This window comes from Dermacentor variabilis, chromosome 2 (assembly GCF_050947875.1).
Source record: "Dermacentor variabilis isolate Ectoservices chromosome 2, ASM5094787v1, whole genome shotgun sequence".
Taxonomy (NCBI): domain Eukaryota; kingdom Metazoa; phylum Arthropoda; class Arachnida; order Ixodida; family Ixodidae; genus Dermacentor; species Dermacentor variabilis.
Window position 1 is genome coordinate 234,067,096 of NC_134569.1, and position 22,439 is coordinate 234,089,534.

Sequence of the window (22,439 nt, forward strand, 5' to 3'; positions counted from 1 at the left end):
GCAATCCCAGATTTGATAGCTGCACCCTCATAGCCCGGAATCATAATCAATGGACGAGGACTATTACCGAGGCGAAGGCGGTGCGTGACGAAACAGAAAAAAAATTTAGTGTATCGTCCAGGACGTTGACAGAAAAGGAACATTGGTTTTTGGACGCGCGATGAGTGCCGTGCGCATGTGAAGTTTCACGCCAGTAAGGGTATATAAGCGACGAGAGGATTTTCGAACAGAGAAGTTGAAAGCTGCGCTTTCTATGCCTCGTCGTTACACATCGTGCACGTCTTTCAAACGCATTTAAATCATCATCATTTCAAACCAACTCCCCCAACTCTTCCTACTGAACGCCTACACTATTGCCACGCACGAAAATGCAAAAGAAAAGATTAGGAGATAACAGTAATCTTCAACAACCATATTTTTAGGCATCGAGCGAAACGTCGCGTTTTAATGAAGCTTTTATAGCACTGCATTGGATCTTTTTCGGATGTAAGTTTCTTAAACAGTAACAAAATACTGCCGACTTAGTCTTCTAAAGAGTGCACGATAATCTCACATGCTGGTATAGCGATTCGTGCAAATGAAGTAACACATGTTTCACCACAACGTAGCGAGTATCATTTCACAACGACATCGCTCCCGCTGCGCCGGAACTATTGCAGCATATGCCAGCGCCATATTGTTGATGACGCCTAAATGAACGGCGTAAGCCCGAGGGTAGCTGTACAGATTGCGGGCTGGCGCCATCGCGCAATAGCAGCGTTCCAAGAAGAAGCAAGGATCGGCGGTTATGGATTTTGCAATTGTGCTTATAATGCCTACACATCTACGCCTCCGCCGAATATTTTTGCTCATCCTCTAATGACGTCGTTTGCAGCCATCCTGACGAGAAAGATTTGGTGTCAAGAACAATGACAAAAGCGTGTGCTTCAGTTATATATATTGTGCAGGGCGAGAGTAATCAATATTTTTCTTTGCCTGGCTTCGAAATAGGAGAAATGACATTCACGCTGATGACGATGCACTAGAAACGCTATGTAGGACATTAATTTGTTTATTTTTGCCAATGCTAACTTCCCAGTGAAAAACAACCGGTAAGAAGAGCGTGGAAAGAAGATTTATGTTTTGTCTGCGTCATTGGGCAGAACCCGCTTTGAAAGCACGTACAGTTACATCAACCGACGGACTTTCCGTTCTGTAGAGGTAGGCATTTAGATTGGGAGCCACCATTTTATACTTTTACAGAATTACGAGGTGGATAACAAGAAGCTACAAATAGTCCTGGTGACAAAAATTTAATGGATATGCTGAAACAAACAAGTTTGGCTATCATCTCGATATATCTGCGAATTAGGCGCTATATATTTTGAGTGACATGCTTACTTTTACAGTTTTATACCGTTACGCAAAAGTGAAACAGCATAAGTGACACGCCATTCCAAGAACAGCGAAATTCAGGTGCGTTCGATGAAACAAATATTCGAACCTTTCTTTCACTTTTCTTCCATTTAAGGAGATGATCCACGCTATTAATAATTTTGGTTCTCATTGAGATGTATTCGAATACCACGTTTAGATAAACTGACGCACGTACATGCATACGATTGTTCATGCCAACAATAATTGGAACTATCAGTCCAACGTTCCAGCCATTACATTCGAAGGTGGCCATCCGTCCCGCAACATCCCATGGCGGGACAGTTCTGCTGCGCCCGCTGCAGAAGGAGGAATCACGGCAGAGCAGGAGGAATCACGTGGAACCGTCTCGTTCGTGTCCGGCCCTCTTAGATATCGAGTGAGTGGTGAGCGGGGTAATTAGAGAGGATGATGCACGGTCAGTGGCTTTCATACAGAACAGTAGTAGTAGTCCCAGTAGTGAGAGAAGTAGAATAAGTTCTATAATTATCGCATGCACGAACGAAATCAAATTGTTGCTCACTACACTGCCACTGTTGCCGCCGTGGCGGTGTAGTGACTACCGCGTTGCAGTACCAAGCGGAAGGTCGCAGCTTTGATGTCCGGTTGCGGCGGCGGTATTTCGATGGAGTCGAAATGCAAATCGCTCAAGTGTTTTTATTTAAATGCACGTTAAAGAAATTAAGGTGGTGAAAATTATTCCGATGTTCAGCACTGCGAGAAGCCTCGTAATCAGATTGCGTTTGTGGGAAGTAAAATATCCGCAGCTTTTTGTTTTTTCTTTTAGTTATCTCCATGAGCCAAGTCAGCCAGACTCTACAGCACAACCGATTTGAACTACTGCCCCGATGACCGGCCTTATCAGGGTATCGAACCGAAACTGAAACGAAAACCGAAAACTGGAAAGACATGTTCTTGCTCGAAACCGGAACTGACCCGGAACGTAACAATCTTTTCAGTCTGCAGCGAAGCCGTAAGAATAAAAAGATTTTTGCAGATTGCACGTAGTATGGTCATCTTCGTTAGGCGAAGCATCTTGCAGGTACGTGGGCATCCAGCATTGTTCGCAGTTTCGCAAAACGACACCAGGTGGACCAGCGTCTTCCTGTGAGTTGAGTAGATGTTTGTGGCGGTTGCGAGCAAGGTCGATCCTAATAGGTCGCGAAGCTTCGGGCTAAACGCTGTTCAGTACAGATTGTCACCGACATCAGCAAGGGGGGTTATGGGAGCAGTGATTGAAGCGCGACTATGTTTGGTGGGAACAAACATTGGGAAAGAAAAAAGCCTTTTTTTCATTCAAGCGAGACACAGTTAGATTCATTCAAAGAAAATAAAATTCCTGGTCAATTTTATATATTCGTGACGAGTTAAGAAAATCCAAGTTTATTTATTTTATTATTAATAATATATTCATTTCTTTTCAGCGCCCATTGTTACAGGGGGCGTTGACGCCACTATCACTCGCAATGCAATGCGTGTCTTGAAATGGGCAGAAAGGCGCACTCGTAAAGTTCACCTGTTGAAATACGCCCCCCCTCACAGGTTGTGCTTTCTTGCTTGTCGAAGTTTGTCTGAATTTGGCGACGCGGGTAGCTTCATCGCTTCTTAATCTGTTCAGTTAAAAGTAGTGAGTGACGACCGCCAGATAATTGTGTAGTTGTTCTCGTGCGACTGCGCTGGCCGACGGGCTTGGCATCCGACGATGGGATCAGCACTCTACACCTAAAGCTTTCGTCGGCGTCCAAATAAAGTATGTTTTGTGCAGGGGTGCGATTTCGACAACCGTACGGCTGGCCTTTCCCTGCATCGCTTTCCGCGCTGAAAGCTCAAAACGCCTATCAAGTTGAATGGCGGGACATTTGAATATATAGCTCTAAAGGCAGGCTAACAAAACAAATATTCGCGCCATCGAAAACAAGATTACGTCACTTCTGCTTTTAACGGACATGGCGTCACACTATTTTTTCCTTCCGCCCGAAGTGTTCTCACCACATACAGATGGCGCTAAGCCCCATGAACTACTGACGGACCGCCATGTTTTGAACGTATGGGCTCCTATGGAAGCTTCGCTACCAGGTATATTTACCTTGGTTGCGAGCGTATCCGTATGCAACATCAGTACTAGGACAACCACGTTGTCGACAATCCTATGACCGCAATGGCATGATTTTTACGCAGGCTGTTCCAGACGAGCCTATGACATGGCGATTGCTGGTTTCTGCACAGGCAGCGTACGAGCGCAAGCGAGATAAACGCGCATTGCGACGTCATCAGCGACTACATGCTAAACAAGCGTAAGAATAGGTGGCTCTTTCATGTGCTGTATAATAAGATGACAACAGCATTTGTAATTTGGTTAAGCAATTTTAAATCTTGATTAACATGGGTGATCATGAAGTTGGTACAATGTTGCTCAGTTTCTGCGTAGGGTAACCTGTTACGAGGAAAGTGCTAGGCAAAGTGGGCCTGTCCCAGAGATATGCAGTCTAACACGGCACCCTCAATTGCGATCTCTCACTAAATAAGAAGACAAAGGGGACCCGCCGTTGTGGCGTAGTGGCTTTATTGCTGCACCAGGGTGCGGAAACTCCCTTTGTGTCCCTTTGGACAATCGGTGCCATGCCGATATGCTGCGGCCGCACCGCTTCCACCACTGGTGATTGCCGGATATCCAATTGGCAATATTTCACAAACCAAACAATGCCTCCCCAACGTCACTGATGAGGTCAGAGGGAGAGGGCGCGCCCCCGGGAGGAGGAAGCTTGCCGCGAAACCCTGCTTCCGCCTGCAAGTAGACTGTGTTCATGCTCTCTTGCAGGTCCGCTGGCCTGACGGCGACATAGGCCAAATCGCGGAGCAGAACCCGCCGAAGTGTGCCGGGTTTACGATGTGCTTTGTCTCTGCAGCGTTTATCTTGGAAGCTTCTATTCATTTTTAAAGCACTGGAACAGTACTTGTACACGCCGGTGCCAAGCAATTATAATGAAAAATATTTATATAGCAAACCGTCGTTAACTACCAATATTCGCAGGTGATATATTACATTTGGTCATTTCGCGAAAGTAGTCACTTTGAAATTCCTAACTTGTAGTTAAGTTTAGGGCTACAGTTCAACTAGTCGTCAGATATAGTTAGGGGTAGTATAAAGAAAAGTTCCTCGCACCATCAATCGTTTGGTTCGTGTGTTGTGAAGTGCATCAAGTAAAAGCTGGCCGATTTCTCAGTATGCAAAAGCTCAACACAAGTAAACGCTGAACGTTATTCTTTCTATTCACACATTCCGTACTGGAAAAAGACTGACCTCTACGAAATGCGAAAGTATCAATCTGCAGAAGCATTTCTCATTCACAACTGAAATTCGTACATAATGAACGAACATAGGTTCCAGAAGATCCAAACCAATGCGAAAATTACCCATCACGGATTGGTCACACTGAACGTGACTATCAGGCATGTTATGACGGCGACACATTTTGTGGCTTACAGTAAGATGGTAGAGTACAATACATGTATTTCATTGACAGTATGAGAAGTAAGAAGTAAACAAATCTGGCTACATACATCTGCACGAACAGGAAGCAGCCTATAAGTGCTATCATTATTTGAACTACATGTCGAATGAGCGCGCATTCTTCTGCAGCGCTTACAAGTGCATATAATCTGCCTGTCATCATACTTCGCGTCACATTCATATAAATAGATAAGCACGACGAGTATTTGGACAATGTTTTGATACAGCAGCAACCCAATCAAGCAGCTATTCCTAAAAAAATTAAAAGCACTCTTCATCCCAACGGGTATTAGCAGTTCGCACCTCATTAGCATTACATACTCTATACTTGTATTACTGGGATTATGAAATACATTTTGCCGACAAAACAAATTACATTGCGCCTCGTTTATACCAGAGGTGCTCATACACTAGCACACACCGAAGTTGAGCTTAAAGCAAGATAACTGAGCGTATTAGCACTGCCGCGCTCAAAATTTATATAAAATAGCTCCAACCTTTGTCAGTACATCTCAGTAATGATGCATCAGAACGCAATAAGAAATTGCGTGCGTGCATTTTTTTGCCGTCATTGCTCTTGAAAATTGATAAAACATCATGGCTGTGACATTTTTTCTTTACTCTAGCCTTGGTTCTATATGTTGACAAAGAGTGCACAAAATGTATACCCCAAATAAACACGCACACAAGCCCTTTAGTACAAGTATTTCACCGATAACAAATGGGCTGGCGTCAGGACGAATGGATCGAGCGACACTGCTCCCATGTAAGTCCACTGAGGCGTGCACGGAACTGGTTTACTCATGCAAAATGAATACCTGCTCCGAAAATAAAGCGAAATACTTGTGATTACCTGCTGTCATCAGCAAACCTCAAAAACTTCTCACAACTGGAAAATCCGGCGTTAGCACACCACAGAGCCGCGCAACACATGTGAACACAAATTAACCCTCCAGAATTTAAGGCTTTTCTGCGCTCTTATACTTAGGTGTTACTATATCAAATGTAACATATTCTCCCCTAAACAATTTTTCAAGAAATCTGCGATATCGCGCATCTCTTAAAACTGATTTGGAAACCTTACATTGCCTTCTTTACAAGCTTCTTTTGACCATTTTTGTACTTTGGAACCTCTGCTCTTCCAAGTGCATAGGATGCAGGGCCGTTCTAACCTAAAGAAAGGTTTTTACCTGTCATCGTCAACATTGCATCTGATGCATTTGATTTGTAATGTTGGAATAAATATTTCGATTTGATGACTCGATTTAGGCATCTTCGTCTATTGCTTGGTTGACCTGGTTTCCTGCATCTCCTGTTCGCAGAACGCTTTATAAAGCTTCACTGTCTTATCTTTCCCATCTTCATACTTGAGACGACAACCGAAGCAGATCACCAAGCGCGATCGGACTTCTGATATCGCTGCGTGAGTGGCAAGGGTGAGCGGAGGTAAGCTCGAGGGACGCACGAAGACAACCACTTCCCGTGCTTCGCCCGGTTTAAAATTCACAAAAAGAAAAATAGAAAAACTCAGGTAGGATATCTGGCAAGCGCTTGGAGCACGCTTGTTCCTTGAGACCGAAAACAGCACTCGCCGTCCGAGCGTTGGTTGCGCCGATAAGCCCGGAGGGCAGGGGATCAAACTGCGGTCGCGGTGGCCGCACTTCCATGGGAGTCAAATGCAACGACACCCGTGTACTGTTTATTCGGTAGACGTCCAAGGACTCCAGGCAGTCAAGATCAATCCTTAGTATCCCACTACGCCTTGCCTCATAATCGTGTCGTGGTTTTATTATGTACAATTCCAGACATTAACTTCAATGAAGGCAAATTGGTGCAGGGTGCGCGCTCCAAGTTCGTCAAAAAAACTGGCTGGCTTTGGAACGAGAGAAGCGTGTGCGCCATCGTGGCTTAACGGTTAAGCACCCGGCTGATGGGCTCGAAGCCGGGGGCTCGATTCCCACATCGGTCACACCGTATATTTCTCACGGAGAGGTGAGACCGGAACCCCCCTACCGCAATGTGCTGAGAGAGAGGCAAAGACAGCTTCGCAAGAACGTTAAGGTCGGCTTCGGTTCAGGCTCGCCACCTTTTCTGGAGCTTTTCATCCATGAACTGCCTGCACTTCGTGGGTCAAACATGCCACCGCACTTCTAAATACGCACCATTTTCACGTGATTCTACAGGTAGCGGCACCATTAGTACGGCTTTCAGCGTACTGCGTTAGGTGCCAGGCTAGGTGTTGTGTTAGCGCGACAACATTTTCATCATATCTGACGCGTCGACTCACCAGACCTTGATGCGTGCAAAGTACCCGAGAGAGTGGAGCACACATGTACCCGTTTCTTGTTATAATATTCAACGGCCGGCACTGATCACATCCTATGCACCAAATAACAACAGGCTGTTCAGATTAAAAATGTAGAGGGCCGTCCACCGGAAAAATCAATGAATTCACCCAATAAATTAAGGCTCTCGTAGAATATTTACTTAACACACCCTTACATTAAAAGCTGCGAAAAGCTTCGAGCGCGAAGTTGTGTGTAATCACATCCTACTTTCTATCCTCGCCGTTATTCCTCGGTGTCTTATTTTCTCATTTTCTTCTTTTTCTCTAAGCAGAGTAGCCCGCTGGATGACTCTCTGCATTTCCTAAATACATTCTCCTCTCTCTCTGTCACTCAATAAAGCTCCGCTTCACATAGCGTCGAGCTCTTCCACAAGATAAATTTGTGCTGTTTACGTGTAAATGTTATAAAATTATGCAAATTAACTTGAACCGGTTTGAAACGTTATTTTTTTCTTCCGGAGTTGAATAGGAACTGAACCGTTTTCACTCAATCGAAACGAAAACCGGGGCGAAAAACGTTTGGTACGATACTCTGGGTCTTAGGGTTTTGCAACAAGCGTTAATAAGTAGAGCTGCGACGAGTGCGGTATGAAACTTGCTTTCAACTATGAACAAGAGTCCGCAAAACGCTGTATTTTTCTTTTAGTTTTGTAGTTGCATTGTCTGTATTTTAAGAGAATAACCTTTAACTTCAACTTGACCTTGTGAATACACGTTTTGAATCTGCAAAAATGTTTTCTAAGCTATATTCACATACTGGATACAGAATTTCTTACCATATGCACGCTGCTTCCATGCTAAAATACACTGTGTAAGCGAATTTTCATGTTGTTAAACATTTGTCCTCGGTTATATTAAAAAATTGTCAGTAACAGATAAACACAATCTGTCGCGGTCGGATAAAGGAAAACAAGTAAGCGCTTCGGCCACGTTTTCTAATTTCAATAAGAAGCAATCGCACACGTAGACGCAACACAGTTCTCGAAAGCTGAGAACACGCTGCAATGCGTGCGACGCCTTTCGATGAATGCATACTACCTCAAACAAGTTTAAAAATATGCCTAAACAATACAGGAAATATAGAGCTCGCGGTGTCCACTTCCCCCTCCCTCAACATAATGCTCTTGTCAACTGAAGCGGTGCCTTCTTGCCTTGTGCTCCTTACAAACTTACTTCTTGTTTTCGCGGCGCAGTCGTCGTAGCCTTTCAAGCTTGGCGACTGGCGAAAGCGCCGGAGCTATACAGGAGCGTTGACGGGACGGGCGGGAGAAGACGCGTTCACAATCGCCCGTTGCCCGTTTTGCTGCAAGATTGGATGGGGGCGCATGCATGCGAGAACTGCTTCCGCTCGAGAGTAACGCCCTATCACCGTTAGAATGGCGTCATACGGGCTGTGACGCGGGTCTATGACGTCGTATTCGGGGCATGATAAAAGGTGTCTAGAAAGCCGCGAGAGATCATTTATGCCAGATTGGGGGCTGCCGCCTGCATGTGGCGGAGTAATATACCGCTTGCACGCAATAAAACTTCTTGCATCCCTATTAGCGCTGCTGGGTCTCATGTATAACATCCTTATCCTTAAAGCTGTAAAATATTTATGCGGAAGATCAAGCTCAAACTACAGCTGCGACGATAGAAAACCATAGGCTGAAAGCTTTCATTACACCGGAGGGGGTTGGGAGCTAGGGACCGACCAGCTTTCCAAACTTGTGTGTCAGTTTCACTTGAAGAAACTTTGTGTGACCTTGAAAAATTATTCATAGAAGTGATGGGCTTATATGCGTAATTACCAGACTTCACATTAGGAGACAGTTCTGTTTCCCAGCCTGAGTCCTCTCGCACCAGCAAGAATCTGGCCTCTTTCGATGGTGTAGTCTTCCATCGTGTAATTGTCTTCTACTCTGCTATTAGTATTACTACACCGCCTTTTCGGCGAAACTGCAGCCACTAGTTTTTATTTGATCTTTTTTTTTTACTGTGACGCCGAGTATAAACGCTGCTGCGCATCACTGCTATTGATTCCCATTTCGAGTGAGTATGACTTGACCTCATTTCAGTTACTGAGTGAATTATATATACTCATGACCTCTGTAGGCAAAGGGTGATGCTTCCGTCCCGAATACCTGTTGTAAATTATAACAACATTTTTTTTCTTCATGAGCCGTTAGGATTGTCTAGTGAAAAAAAGAAGAAATATCATTCATGTAGATCTCACACACCGATGATGCAAGACTCTGGCGAAAGAGTCAGTTAAGTCTGCAAGTTTTTATTTCCATCGTCAAAAAGCATTCAAAGTAATTTCAAGCCAGATGAAGATACAACAACATAATAGGCATAGGATATTCATACCATTAAACATGATTGTTTGTTGGTTACCTCCTCTTCAACAAATATAATAAACTTTGTCCTGTGTATATAGACGGCCCGCTAGGGGGCTATGCAATGCTGACGCACTTCGCATAAGCTCCTGCTTTTTTACGCCAATTTTCCGGATACCTGCTTTTATTCATCGAAACTGTGGCATCGACAGAATCGGCGCGGAAGTGGAAGCGATGGATATCAAATTTATGAGCGGTACGTGGAATTACCTTCATTTATTGCCTTTTGAAGATTTCAGGCCACGCTAACGAACTTAACCCTACAAGAGTAAGCGGCCAGCCGAACGGCTGTGACCCGTGACCCACGGAGCATATCCCGTGAGCCGCCGCTCGCTCTCTTCAAGCGCGACTCGGCGCTGCCGCTGAATATTAATGACTGACACATCCGACGCAGCAAGAACTGCACGAGAGCTGAACCAGGAAAACAACAGCATTCATATGCATGTGGAGACGATACAAGAGCAGCAACAACTAGCAGCGGAGTGAACGTATAACGAGAGCAGCGGAAAGGCGATAAACATCCAGGAACTATGGCACACGTGGGAGAGGAGAAGCAAGTAGACTCAGCTGCATATAAAACCCGCAGCCGAGGAAGCAGACCAACTTCGATCGCAGCAATCCGGACTAACAATACCTATTGCGGAAAACATGGCACATTATAGAAAACCGAGACTTCTGCCTTTGCCAGAGGACGACACGAAGATCATCTACAGACGTAAAGCGGGATTACAACTTTCCAAATGGACATTGGTGGTAGTGACACATGCCGTCAGCCGAGCCAGCAAGTTGTCCCAAAACTACTTATATGACAACACTTGGATTCAAGTGCAACATGTCGAGAATATAATCATCGCAAGTACACCAAAGGCAGCGTACGACATGCTCCTTAATATCACCAGCATTTAGCTAGGAAGGGCCATTTACGAAGTTATAGCACATGTGAAGACACTAGAGGGCATCAGCAAAGGCGTAACCTACAACATACAGCCAGGCACAAGCGAACAAGAACTACTACAAGGGCTACGAGTATCCGCAAGATACACGGTTCTCGCAGCGCGCTCGCTGGGAAGATTTTCAACAGCACTCATCTATTTCGACGGGCCGCACGTCTCATACAACGCCATATATAAATGCTGTGGCTACCGCTGCAAACCATACAGGAAATACGTGCAATACTGCTGAACCTGCGGAGAGCGAGGACACCGGGAAGATATCTGCCCGAAACCCCTTATTAACTTCTGCTGCATATGCAGGATGGAAAATCAACCGGAAGACCATGACTGCCAACCCAGTTGTAAAATCTGTCAGGAACACTATGAGACAGCAGGAAAGGAGTGCCGACATACACTGAAACCAAATACACCACTGTACAAGATGAGACTGCAATGGGAAAACAAGATCCAAAAGCAGCCACGTAGATGGAGCTCAAATTCAGACTCAAACTTCGCGGCACTATCAAGCAGTACCTCACTACGCAGTCCACGCAGATTCAGAAGTGACTTCAAATCAACAAGCGGTCAAGCAAACGAAGGACCCCGGTCGAGATTACGGTCTGGATCCCGCACGCCCAACCCACAAAAGCTAGTCACGTATGCAGACGTTGCGGGAGGAAAAATACGTGCACAAGAACCCACGGAAAGCGAATGATATCTGTGAGCACAACGCTAAAATCAGCAAGCCCTCCTTGATAAGCTCATGCAAAGGTACAAAGAACATAACACCGCCAATAAAGCCTCGAAACCTCAAGGAATGCCAAACATTCCACCCGAATGTTTACGGAGGAACGAATAAAGGAATTTCTAACAATGGAGGTGCGCAAGCAGATAAAGGAGGCCATGGCCACTTTTTCAAAAGAGATAACGCAACAGCTCCAGCAACACATCACCGCTCAGCTTGCCCCGATTCATGCTACCCTTCAAGATCTTAGCAGCTTCATGTCCTATGTCAAGCAGAAACACGTAATGAAAGCCACAGTAGAAAAGCTACTCAACAACACCAACATGGCTCGCCAAGAAGCACGTGAAGACCTCCACAATGCAGCCAGACCGGAATCACTGGCCCGGTGCTAGAACAACGATATCGAACAAGATGGCGAGTAATTCCAAGAAGAGATTCCCAGAACTCCCAATGAAGCTGTGGCAATGGCATTGTTGCCTTATCCGAACCAAAAGAATAAACCTCTAGGAACTCACCAAACAGGAAGAACCAGATATCACCACTATCCAAGAAAATTATCACACCTATCTGCGCATATAGGGATACAACACACAAACCGGATGTCAGAGAACAGCCATCCTGACGAAGAAAAATCTCACCACGCAAGATCACACAATCGAGGGAACAACCGTGGAACACACCCTAGTGGAAGTGCAACCTAAGAAGAATTACCAAGTAGTATGCGTTCTATGCTCATATTGTCGACAAAAGAGTATATCGCGGGCCCCTTTTCTTTCTTTCCGCGAATGTTGTGGCTTCCTCGATGCGGAGGAAGCCTTTGTGCGGAAGTGACCGCGGCGGATGTGCTCCCGCCCACCCGGCCGACGCCGCCGCACCTGACAGTAGTACTAGTCACTGACAGGGCGGTATACGTGCACTACGTGCACGTATCGCGCCCTCTTCTCACACTCGGCTGTATTAGGCGTTAAAAAATTGATTAGTTGTGGACAAATTGATTGTATATGCTGAGTGTTCTCGCGACTATTTTTGGCCTCTTAAACTCTGGCCCTTATTGGATCCTGGCTGCCCGTCTGATTGGTCGAAATACGTCATTGGTGGAAACGCCTGCGCCTCACGCCAGTCCGGGGGTTCCTTGAATGGGGCATATAATGCTCACGCGTTTAAATACGATGAACAAGCCACCGCGAGTGCTTCTGAAGCGTTTCTCCTCCTATTGTCAGGATTTGTAGAAACAAATCAAAAGTATGAATTAAAAGCCGTGCACATACACGCTAACAATCATGCTGTGCGCTTTTAGCCACAATAAAATTCAAAGTGAAAAGTCAGAGGCAAGTCAAACGAAACCTCAAATTATGAAGGTAACAGAACTCTCGTAATGACACTTTAGAGGGCAGGGGGCAGGGTTCGGCATCGTAGGAGAGGTGCAGGAGCTCTGCGCTCCCCCCCCCCCCGGAAAACTTCGGAGGGGGCTTGGGCCCCAGAGCCCGCCCGTAGTAGGCGCTATGATAAAAACTGAAGCTGAAGACAGTGTACTCAACCTGACCATCCGATATGGACAAAAATATCTGGCACGAGTGTTGGACAGTGGTAGCTACGAAACCTCACGGAGTTATCGCCATTTCATGCCCGCTTGCTGCAAAAGCTGGCTATAGAAGACCACTTCCCGTGTCTTCATCGATAATACGATATTGCTCCTGAAGTGTAACGAAGAGTGTGCGTTAACTGAGCATTTTCTGTATCCACTTGTTCATGTCCACTTCATGCGGCGCCCTTTGTCGTGAAATTGTGAAAGTTGCCCAATAGGCAGGTCTGTTGACCAGGCTCCTCTCATTGCTTCTCGTTCTCTTTTCCTGAAAACGTCTTGAGCCATCGTGCTTGATAAGAATCTTTGTATTGATATTGAGTTTTGCCTTCCACTCTAGTGCGTTTATTGATAAGGTGACGGTTCTTGCGCTAGTCGAGGTGTAATTGCCTCCTAATAACTCAAGCATAGTGTGTTCGGCGTCGAAGACCACCGAACTAGGGACTTGATCGATGCCACAAAAATATAAAATGCCCTCATTTTCTTCAAGGGTAACGTGCGCGGGAACCCTTCATGGAAATACAACCAACACAGTTCTAGTTTTCTGTTTGACGCACGCTTATGAAAACATTTGTGAAATGAACTTGCAAATCTTAGTCTCAAGTGAAGGGCTTGATGGTTCATGCGCTTTTTTACAGCGAACGTGTTTATGGTTAGGGTTCCATGGATTTTTCGTGTCCATCGACAAATCTGCGTGTTCAAAAAACTGAGCTCCCGAATCTGATACAAAGTCTGTTCATTCTTTGCAAAAGCTTATCTCATCACTTGGATATGTATTTTCAGTACATCAATTATTAACAGGCACCATATTCAATATCAGTAGATTCTCAGGTAGATATTTTTTATTGCTTACGAGGTTATGAGCCATTGCTTAAGGAGGTATGAGTCATTCATCGTCTTACATGACGTACATGTTTCTCATTGTGTAGGCACAGAAATACTTACACGTTTAATACCAGAGGTGATACGAGAATGTGCGCTTATTTATCATCATGCTGACCACCAATCAGGGCAATAGATGTGCTTCGACTTTTGTTCAAAATGCTGTGGCTCCTCTGTGTCGCGTGCTAAAGAGCTTCGCTAGTCCTTCACCTTTACAGAGTGAAATGGGTCATGATTTAATTTTGTGTTCTTAGTAATAAGAATATTTGTTGAATTACTGAATCAGTGAATTTCTAGCAGCTAGGTGTGATGGCTGTAATGATGCCGACAATAACGTGGAAAAGGAATTTCATTGCTTCACTGAATGCATTTTGGCTTCATAGTTGCAACACAGCAGGCGTCCCAGATAGAGGTTTTAGGAAAGTTATAGGAATAAATGCAATGGGATTACGTTGGTGTGCAGAGGAATGTCAGCGACCAGCTGACAAGTACGAATAAGACGATTTAACATAGCGGTCATCGTTTTTTTTTTCATAACCGTGAACAGTTTTTAGTTATGGTAGGTATATTGAAAACGGTTCTTCTTGCATGCGTAGAAAGGAAAGCGAAATAAGAGCAGTGATATCTTTTAGCTATTAGTGATCACTGCCTAATATAAAGGAAACTCGTTATCAATGCCAAATAAAAATGAAAGGTTGACACCAAAAAATGGTCCTTTAGTATTCGTGCTTACCTGCATGGGGAGACTTGCTTATAGAAATCCTTCACAGGTGGCCTCTGTAAAAGAAGGACGAAAAAATTTACCATTAATTGCTTCTAATCGTAACTCACGTGGGGTATCATATGGTACAGAGCCGTTGAATAATCTCCCCTCTTTCGCCGGCATAGCGCAGGCGCTGAAAGGAGTAATCTCCGCTCGCGGCAAGTTGCACGCAATCTGTCAGTTTATGTGCGCATGCATGCTTCTAGGCTCACTGCCTGGAACACCTGCTGTGTTCGAGACGGCGAGCCTAGATGCATGCATGGACACTTCTGGTGCTTCTACATAGTAGCAAAGCGGTCTGTACACTCCTTTTGAGTGCATGTGGCTACATGGAGGAAATGGCCTTATCAAGGGTAATAAAGTGGTTGCGAAAAATCGTAACCCTTGTCGGCGAAACACTTCTTCCTCGCTATTCCACAGCGACTACCAGCAGACTCTAACAAGAAACCAAAAATGCAAAGTGGACATAAACTACGCTGGTATTGCCTCGTCCACTAAGTGCTTCATTGCCGCTGCTTTCTATTTTTTTTTTTTGGCTAGCCGTACTCGTAAAATCATGAACCAACTAACCCAGGAAGAGAAATAGACGGAAAGACAGGGAAGAATCAACTAACTCAGCTTCCGCTCATGTTAATGTTCTCTCAATAAGCACAAATAAATGGCTGCGTGGAGCACCTTATGGAGTCGCTCTTATTTCATGGCCGGCAACACTTCCTTCACATTTACAGTGGGTTCACATTTACCCTATAATCTACATTCACTTTGAATATGTGCTTCCAGAAACATTCCGCGATTTATATCGGAGCCAGCACTTCTCGGAGGGCGGACTCCTCCCGGTGCAGGTACGGCATGTACTTTAATTGGGCGCGTGTTTTCAATGTGCCTCGTCGGCTCGTAACTCCTCGTATCTCTTCCCTCTGCTAGGCCCGCAAACTCAATCTATCCTTCCTCTCAGTGCCAAACACCCAGGACCACTCAACAGGCGGCAGTCTTGTATCGCGCTCTTCCACCTCTTCCACCACCTTCGCTCGTACGCACGCACTTCTCCTTTGCGTCGTTTACTAGTACTTGCAACATTTCCTTTAGTATCTCTAAAAGACCTTCAACACTTACACGCACGTCATATCAAAGCGAACTGGATGTTTAGAAGTACCCTTATTAATAACAGAATAATTAGTATTAATCATTAACAATAAAAGTGCCATTATTACCAGCATCACTGCTGCGAACGAAGGTCTCTCGGTGCCCCTAGTGTTCACCATGCGGAAATAAGGTGCTTGCTACGAAAGTATTATGCAGACGCCACGCTTACAAATTGACATAGCGAGTCAAACGCCGTTGTTCGAATATATAGCATGGAAGTTGAAACAAAGAAGGGTTTATAAGGATCTTTGAACAACCATATAAATGTTTTCGTCGTGGTTTTGGCTCATACACACGTTTTCGATGTAAGGCTATCGCATCGAGAATGCGCAAATGCGCATATGTTTGCCAAATAAATACTACGCAGAGAGCAACGAAGGCCCTTTCGGTAAGAATTTAGTTAAGACTAGCCCAATAAAACACAGCTATGGAAGGCGGAGTTTATGAAAGGGTTATCAGCATAACCTTATGCTCAGAACGAAGTTTCCTCCCCTTGGACAAGGCCTGTGCTCTGAAAAAGAAACGTTATTATTGTTTAGCAACCATACAATGAAAATGTGTGTAACTAAAGCCGTCTCTATTGTCTTACGAATTTTTTTTTACACGAAAAATTACCAGCTACCTGCAGCTTGTTTTAAAACTCTTTGCTTTCCCGAGGTATTCCTTATATACGCGAGTAAATTTTCCACTCCCCACTGTTTTATTTGAGGAATGATTTTTTTAGCATGGACCTTGCATCCAGTGACCCGACGTGACCGCTTCACTCGTAGTCATCGTTGACTGAGCGTGGGTGGGCCGCGAGCCACATTGGCGATAAAAGAAAGAATAAGAATAAGCGGTATTGAACCCTTCAATTTACTGGGCATCGCGTCTTTCAAAGAATATTCCCTAACTGGCAGTTCACTTTTCACTTTTCCGACACCACTTTTCACTTTTCCTACACCAGAAAAGCTTGGAAAGACGTTAAATATTACTTATTCAAGATCCAGCGCCAGTAAACCATACAATAGCGAACAAACTATTTTGACTTCGTTTAATCTATACTTTATCCCTAACCACTATCCTGAAGTCGGTTTTAACTTAGCCAGACCGGCCGGTGTCAAAACTATAGGCGCCGCGAGCGTGCACATAACTTAGAATGAAGTTGGACTATCGCTTGTTATACACTTCCTCGATTGCCACTATGAGTCAATAGTCTTTCACTGCATGGAAATTGCAAGAAGGTGGAACAAATTCGAAGCACAAGATACGTTAAACTAAGGGGCAGGTTCATGAGGACAGCATCCATCTCCTCGTCTGCTAAGGAATTACGATTTTTCTTAGCAATGACACACGTGTAGAATACGCTCCACAATATTTTGTTAACATGTGAATGGGTGCTTAAGAAGTGGTTGTTGTGTTGCTTCTTGTCCATTGTTTTTCTTGTTGCTGTTGTCATTGCTTGACATGCACAGTGAACCCGTATTCTATAGCCTGTCACAAAGGTGGTGACCAGCTTCGAAATTACCTCTTGTCTGTTAGCGCCAATCGTGCATAGTTTTTTCCTTGTTTATTCTTGTCACCAACTTCCTATGTTCACTATTCATAAGTAATAACTCTTTATCGCAGTGCATAGATATTAGCCCGTGCTAACAAAAATTGATGCCACAAATGACATGACAAGCTTTTATGAAGCATAAGTTCTTCGTTCAGGTCTGTTCCGGTAAAGCGGGAATAGATAAAGATTTGTAGTTTCTGCCAGGGAATTCCGCATTTAGCCGTCGACAACATGCTATGAAGTAGGTAAGGTTGCTGACTAGGCTGTAGTTGTGAATCCACGCTAAACGTGAACGCCGCAATAGCAGCAGTTTTCATGCCTGTGCTACTCTTAAGAGGAAGCTTTAGCTAGGGTGCTCCCGTCTAAATACATGTAAAAGGATAATTCGTTTTTCTCGGCAACCACTGCACCAAATTTGACGTGGTTTGTAGCATATATAAGGAAAACTTTCGATCTAGTGACTGTTTGCTTAAATTATTTTATTCATGCAGTCAATTTCTATTAAAAATGGGCGAAATCACAAATTTTCAAAACGCGAAATGTTTACAACTCTGTAGCTATGCAATAAAATATGATATCACAACTATCTTAATTGCATCCAATAGTACATCAAAAGCGTACAAAAGGTATATGTTACACATGAATCTAAAAATGTAGTAATATGGAAATAGAGCTTTTTTAGAACCCTTGTACACAACGTAACAAATTCACTTAAGATATAAATTGACATATTGAATTTGTCCGGTTTGAATGATCTAATGGATGCCGCTTAGAGAACCGCGATATCCGTCCTTGATGCAGAGCTGCTAATTTGCAAACTTCGTGCTTCTATTTTTTGGAAATTTGGAATTTTTCAAAATTATTTTCATAAAATTGAGGCCCAAAATAGAAATTCCGTTTCCAGCAGACACTAGAATTTATTTTTCTCTCTCAAATTCAACAAATTTCATAAAATCGGTCCAGGCGTTATCTCATAAAAATGTTTTTGCATTTTAGATGTATTTGAATAGGCCGCGTCAGAGTTCGGGCCCGAGCTAAAGCCTCCTCCTAAGCTGTTCACGTTTAACATGCCATGGAGGTTGGCGAATACTTGAGCCGCAACAAGGTTATTAAAAGTAATTGTTTTCCACAGACAATTACAATGTGCAATGAGTTGCCGCAAGCTGTTGCAGCTTGTGTTACCGACTGTGGCGAGGAAGAAAACGAGTGGGCTGGTAATGTGCATCGCACGGCGGATATCCGGTGGTCTATGCCCGCCTTTGAAGGGCAGTGGAGATTGGGTCCTGCTGCTGAGCACCTGGTCGATGGTTTGATTTCCGGCAATGGGGGCGGGAAGCTGTGAGCTTAGATTTAGCTGCGCCGTAATGAACGTGAGACTGTCAATGCTAACACGGAGACCTCCGCCACAACGTTTGCTTACACCAAGAATGCTGCTCGTGTCCTTATGGATAGCATATCAATAAGCGGTGGTCTATTTACGAAATTTGCGAAATTTACGGAATCGTTGACAAGAGAAGAGAAGCGCACTCGGGGTTGTGATGAATTGAGATAGTTTACAGCAAATATAAAAGGTCAGCTAGCCCAAGACAGGCGTAATTGGAGATGGCTGGGACAGGCCTTCCTACTGCAGAGGACATAAAGAGGCCAAGGATGATGATGCTGTTGACTACTGCGGACGACAATATGTACATAACAGAGAAGTTGTTCTTGAGTGAGTGGCGATGTTTCTAGAAACAGTCTATAGGAAGCATGTATATCGATAGATGTACGCTTCTAAGTAAAAATTAATGCCCTCATGACAAGTGTGGCGTATTGAAAATATTGTCCTTTACTTGCCCTAGTATTCAGCTTTACTCATACTGCTACTGATACCTTGACAAACTCTGGTACTATGAAAAATGAAGTACGTAACTGATGCTTACTGTACGCTTCTTCCTCGACTTATCGGAAGCAGGCATAGATGACTTATTCTCAGCGCGACAAAATGAAAAGAAAGAAAGCGACTTTCTCACTTTACCAACGCAAGTAAGAATAGAGCGACTCAATAAAACTGCCACGTGTCGACAGAGGTGATGAAAGACAGCCTTCGCTCGGGACGTACTGCGCAACACGGAACAGTGCGCGCGGGAAAGCAATCAAAGAGACGCAATCCCGTGACGGAGATGGAAGGCCTTTCCCCACGTCTGCGTTCCTTCGCTACGTCTTCAGCAAAGCGAAGGTGCGCCATTTCATGTTTCAGCCTGCGCGCTCGGGGCAGGCCACGTGCGCAGAAAGCGGCAATTCTTGGCAGAGGCGCGCAGAAGGAGCATTCAGGGGTGTCGGCTGCGCAGGCGCGTTTCCCTTCCACAGTGCGCTGTCATTTTCCCACATAAAACGCACTACCGGGGATTCGAAGGGAGCGACGTCGTCCTTGTCGCCATCTCTGTCACCGCATTGATCCGTCCGGAGGATGACTGTCATTTCGGCCCGCTCGGCAGATTGGCGTGCTCGTCCATTTTGCGCCAATTCTGCTTTCGTCGCTATCGCGAAAGAGAACTTTGCCGCGTGCCTCGTATCCGTAATTCTCAGCTCTGCTACGACAAAATCTTCATCCACACTTGGCAATTAGGGCAAAGTGCATTTGGACGGCTCTATGTCTCACCTGTCGGTACGTCCGAACGCTTCATTATTTGTTACTGTGAAGAACAAGAACAGCAGGAAATGAAGTATCACTCCTTCATAAAAGAAAGCAATTGTTGCACGAAAATCAAAAGCAATTGCGGACTGTTTCATTTCTGATCCAAAGTAGGTTACCGCGAAAGCATGCGGCCATTGACTGCCCATAGCGACAGTCAACGCCTAGGAAAAGAAAAAGAGGTTTCCAACCATATAACATCAAAATTTTTATGAGCGCTTGGTATCCAAGCTGCATGGTATCAGCTATTAGTCCTGTCCGAGCAGTCCTTCGTTTTGGACGGTTCTGTTGGTGTGTCGGCCATACGCTTTTGCTGCCGGTGCAACTTTGAGCACCTCTCTGATTATTTCGCCGTAAATGCAGCCACTCTTTCTTACGGAGAAATGCGGGGTTGTCAAAACGTCAATATTTTAACCACTCGAAGTACACACATGTAGGGTGCATTAAGTATTCTTAAAATATATATATATATATATCATTGGAATTTGACGTGTCCGACCATCGAAGCACAACCGAACGGAGCTGAAGCTCGCGCATGGTGCCTGAAGCACAGTGATTTGAAGGCCATAACAAGGCTAAAAAAATAGTGATTTCACTGCAACAGAATGGTAACGCAACCTGTCAATGCGCGGAATGTTTTGTCGGGCTTTTTCGTTCTTTTTCATGCCATAGCCAAGACAGATGGCGCCACCACGTTGAATGATACCGCGAGCTGCTTCTGTGTAAGCACAGGCTCGGACTTAATCCTTCGATATCAAGAACTAGTCTAAAGACTACGTTCGAGATAACAAACAAACGTTTCTGGTAAGATTAGATAATCCATAGTAAAAATGTACAACACTATAGGCTACTCGAGAAGGGGACAAACGGGCTAGAAAAAGGTTACCCGTCCAGCCTCAAGCGGGCCACAAGTGTCAGGTGACGAAGTAATGTCCACTGCATCTAGAAGCCTGCGGCAAACGTCAAAAAACGATTCTGTAGTGAAATAAAATTATATTGAAAATATGGATAAGATGTATGTGCTAAGACCAGATTATTTTGTCGTCTTGTCAGGCGCTTTTCATATGATATTGTATGCACAATGCTAACGTTGCTCTAAACCTCTGCACTGCAATCGTCGGAGCAAGCTAACATCGCGATTAAATTTGTCGTCAAAATTAATGCCCAGGAATTCAGGACATCCCCCTACGGTAATTTGTTCAGATTCACGGCATTGCGCCAGTGCAACTCAGTGGGCAAGGAAGGAAGGAAGGAAAAAGTGGAGAAGGAAAGGCAGGGAGGTTAACCAGTTTAGCTTAACCGGTTTGCTACCCTACACATGGGAGAGGGATGGGGGCGATGAAAGATGGGGAAGGCGAAGAGAGAGAGAGCACATAGCAGAACACACACACATCGTCCGTTAGAGTCCATCAATCTGGCATGGTACGCGATATCACTGTCACAGCCGCTTGTCGAATCCCGTGTCTTTCAAAAACCGAAGTAGTCCCGTCGTCGCTTTCACCTGCGATGTCTTCTGTCGGCGGCGTGTGAAACTCGTGTCGAGGGACAATGGTCTAGTGTCAAGGTGCGCTAGAACGGATTCCAGGGCCTGTCGCTGAACAATATATTCAGGACAGTCGCACAGAATGTGTTCCAGCGTCTCCTCCCAAAGACAGGCATTGCAGAGAGCGTTGTCGGCCATTCCAATGCGAAATTAGTAAGATTTCGTGAAAGCCACCCCTAGCCATAAGCGATAAAGCAGAGTCGCCTCTCTTTGACGGAGTCCAGTTGGCATATAGAGATGCATCAAAGAGGGCAGGTGGTATTGACGGTTGCTCTGGCTGGTCTGGCTGTTTGGTGTGCACCACAGAGAGAGCATGATCTCCTGTGCAAGCACTGTGCAACATTTTAGGAAAACTATAGTTGAAAAAATAAGCCGAGTATCTACAAACAAGAAATAGAAACGTCGAGAGGGTACTTCTGTCTAATAACACACAGATTTGCGGCACTCTTCCGTGTCGCGCCGGCGACCAGGGGAGGGGAGGGAGGGAGTTGGAAGCTGCGAATGGCGCGGTCCTGCGGGTCCCACAGTGTCAAAGGTACCACGCTTACTATCACGCTAAACTAGAAGGTTAACCGTGACGCCTATGTAAATAAGGCGTGGATGGCATATCAAGCACAACTTGACCGAATTCATTCGTGTCATTCCTTCATGTAAGCGTGAGGACAAGACTGCGTGCCATGGTTAGGTCTTCGGCAAGTGCGAGCAAACCACGTACGCAAGACAAACGCAAACCACACGCTTAACATAACGGAGAGCGCTCGCGCGAGAACTCTCCACGACGCATATCCGAACAGGGGAGCCGCAGTGGCGTAGCGACAAATTCGTTCGGAGGGGTCACGTTGCAGCTTGGCCTTCAACTTATAGAATTTGTCGAGGGATCAAATGCGGGAATAATAACTACATTGTCATTGCCAAGGATGCTGCAAACGAGTTCTTGAACGCTATGTACGGTCAATACAAGTAAAATATGTATTCTTTCATAAAAATAA

At 44.9% G+C, this 22,439-nt stretch overlaps 1 protein-coding gene across 2 annotated transcripts in view; it reads right to left on the reverse strand.

Annotated features, from left to right (window-relative positions):
* LOC142573155 (uncharacterized) overlaps positions 1-22,439 on the reverse strand; it is a 731,380-nt gene that overhangs the window by 397,606 nt on the left and 311,335 nt on the right. For both annotated transcript variants that reach the window (XM_075682709.1, XM_075682708.1), the window contains exon 3: positions 14,524-14,567. The gene's annotated coding sequence lies outside the window, so the exon portion shown is untranslated. The remainder of the gene's footprint in view (positions 1-14,523; positions 14,568-22,439) is intronic.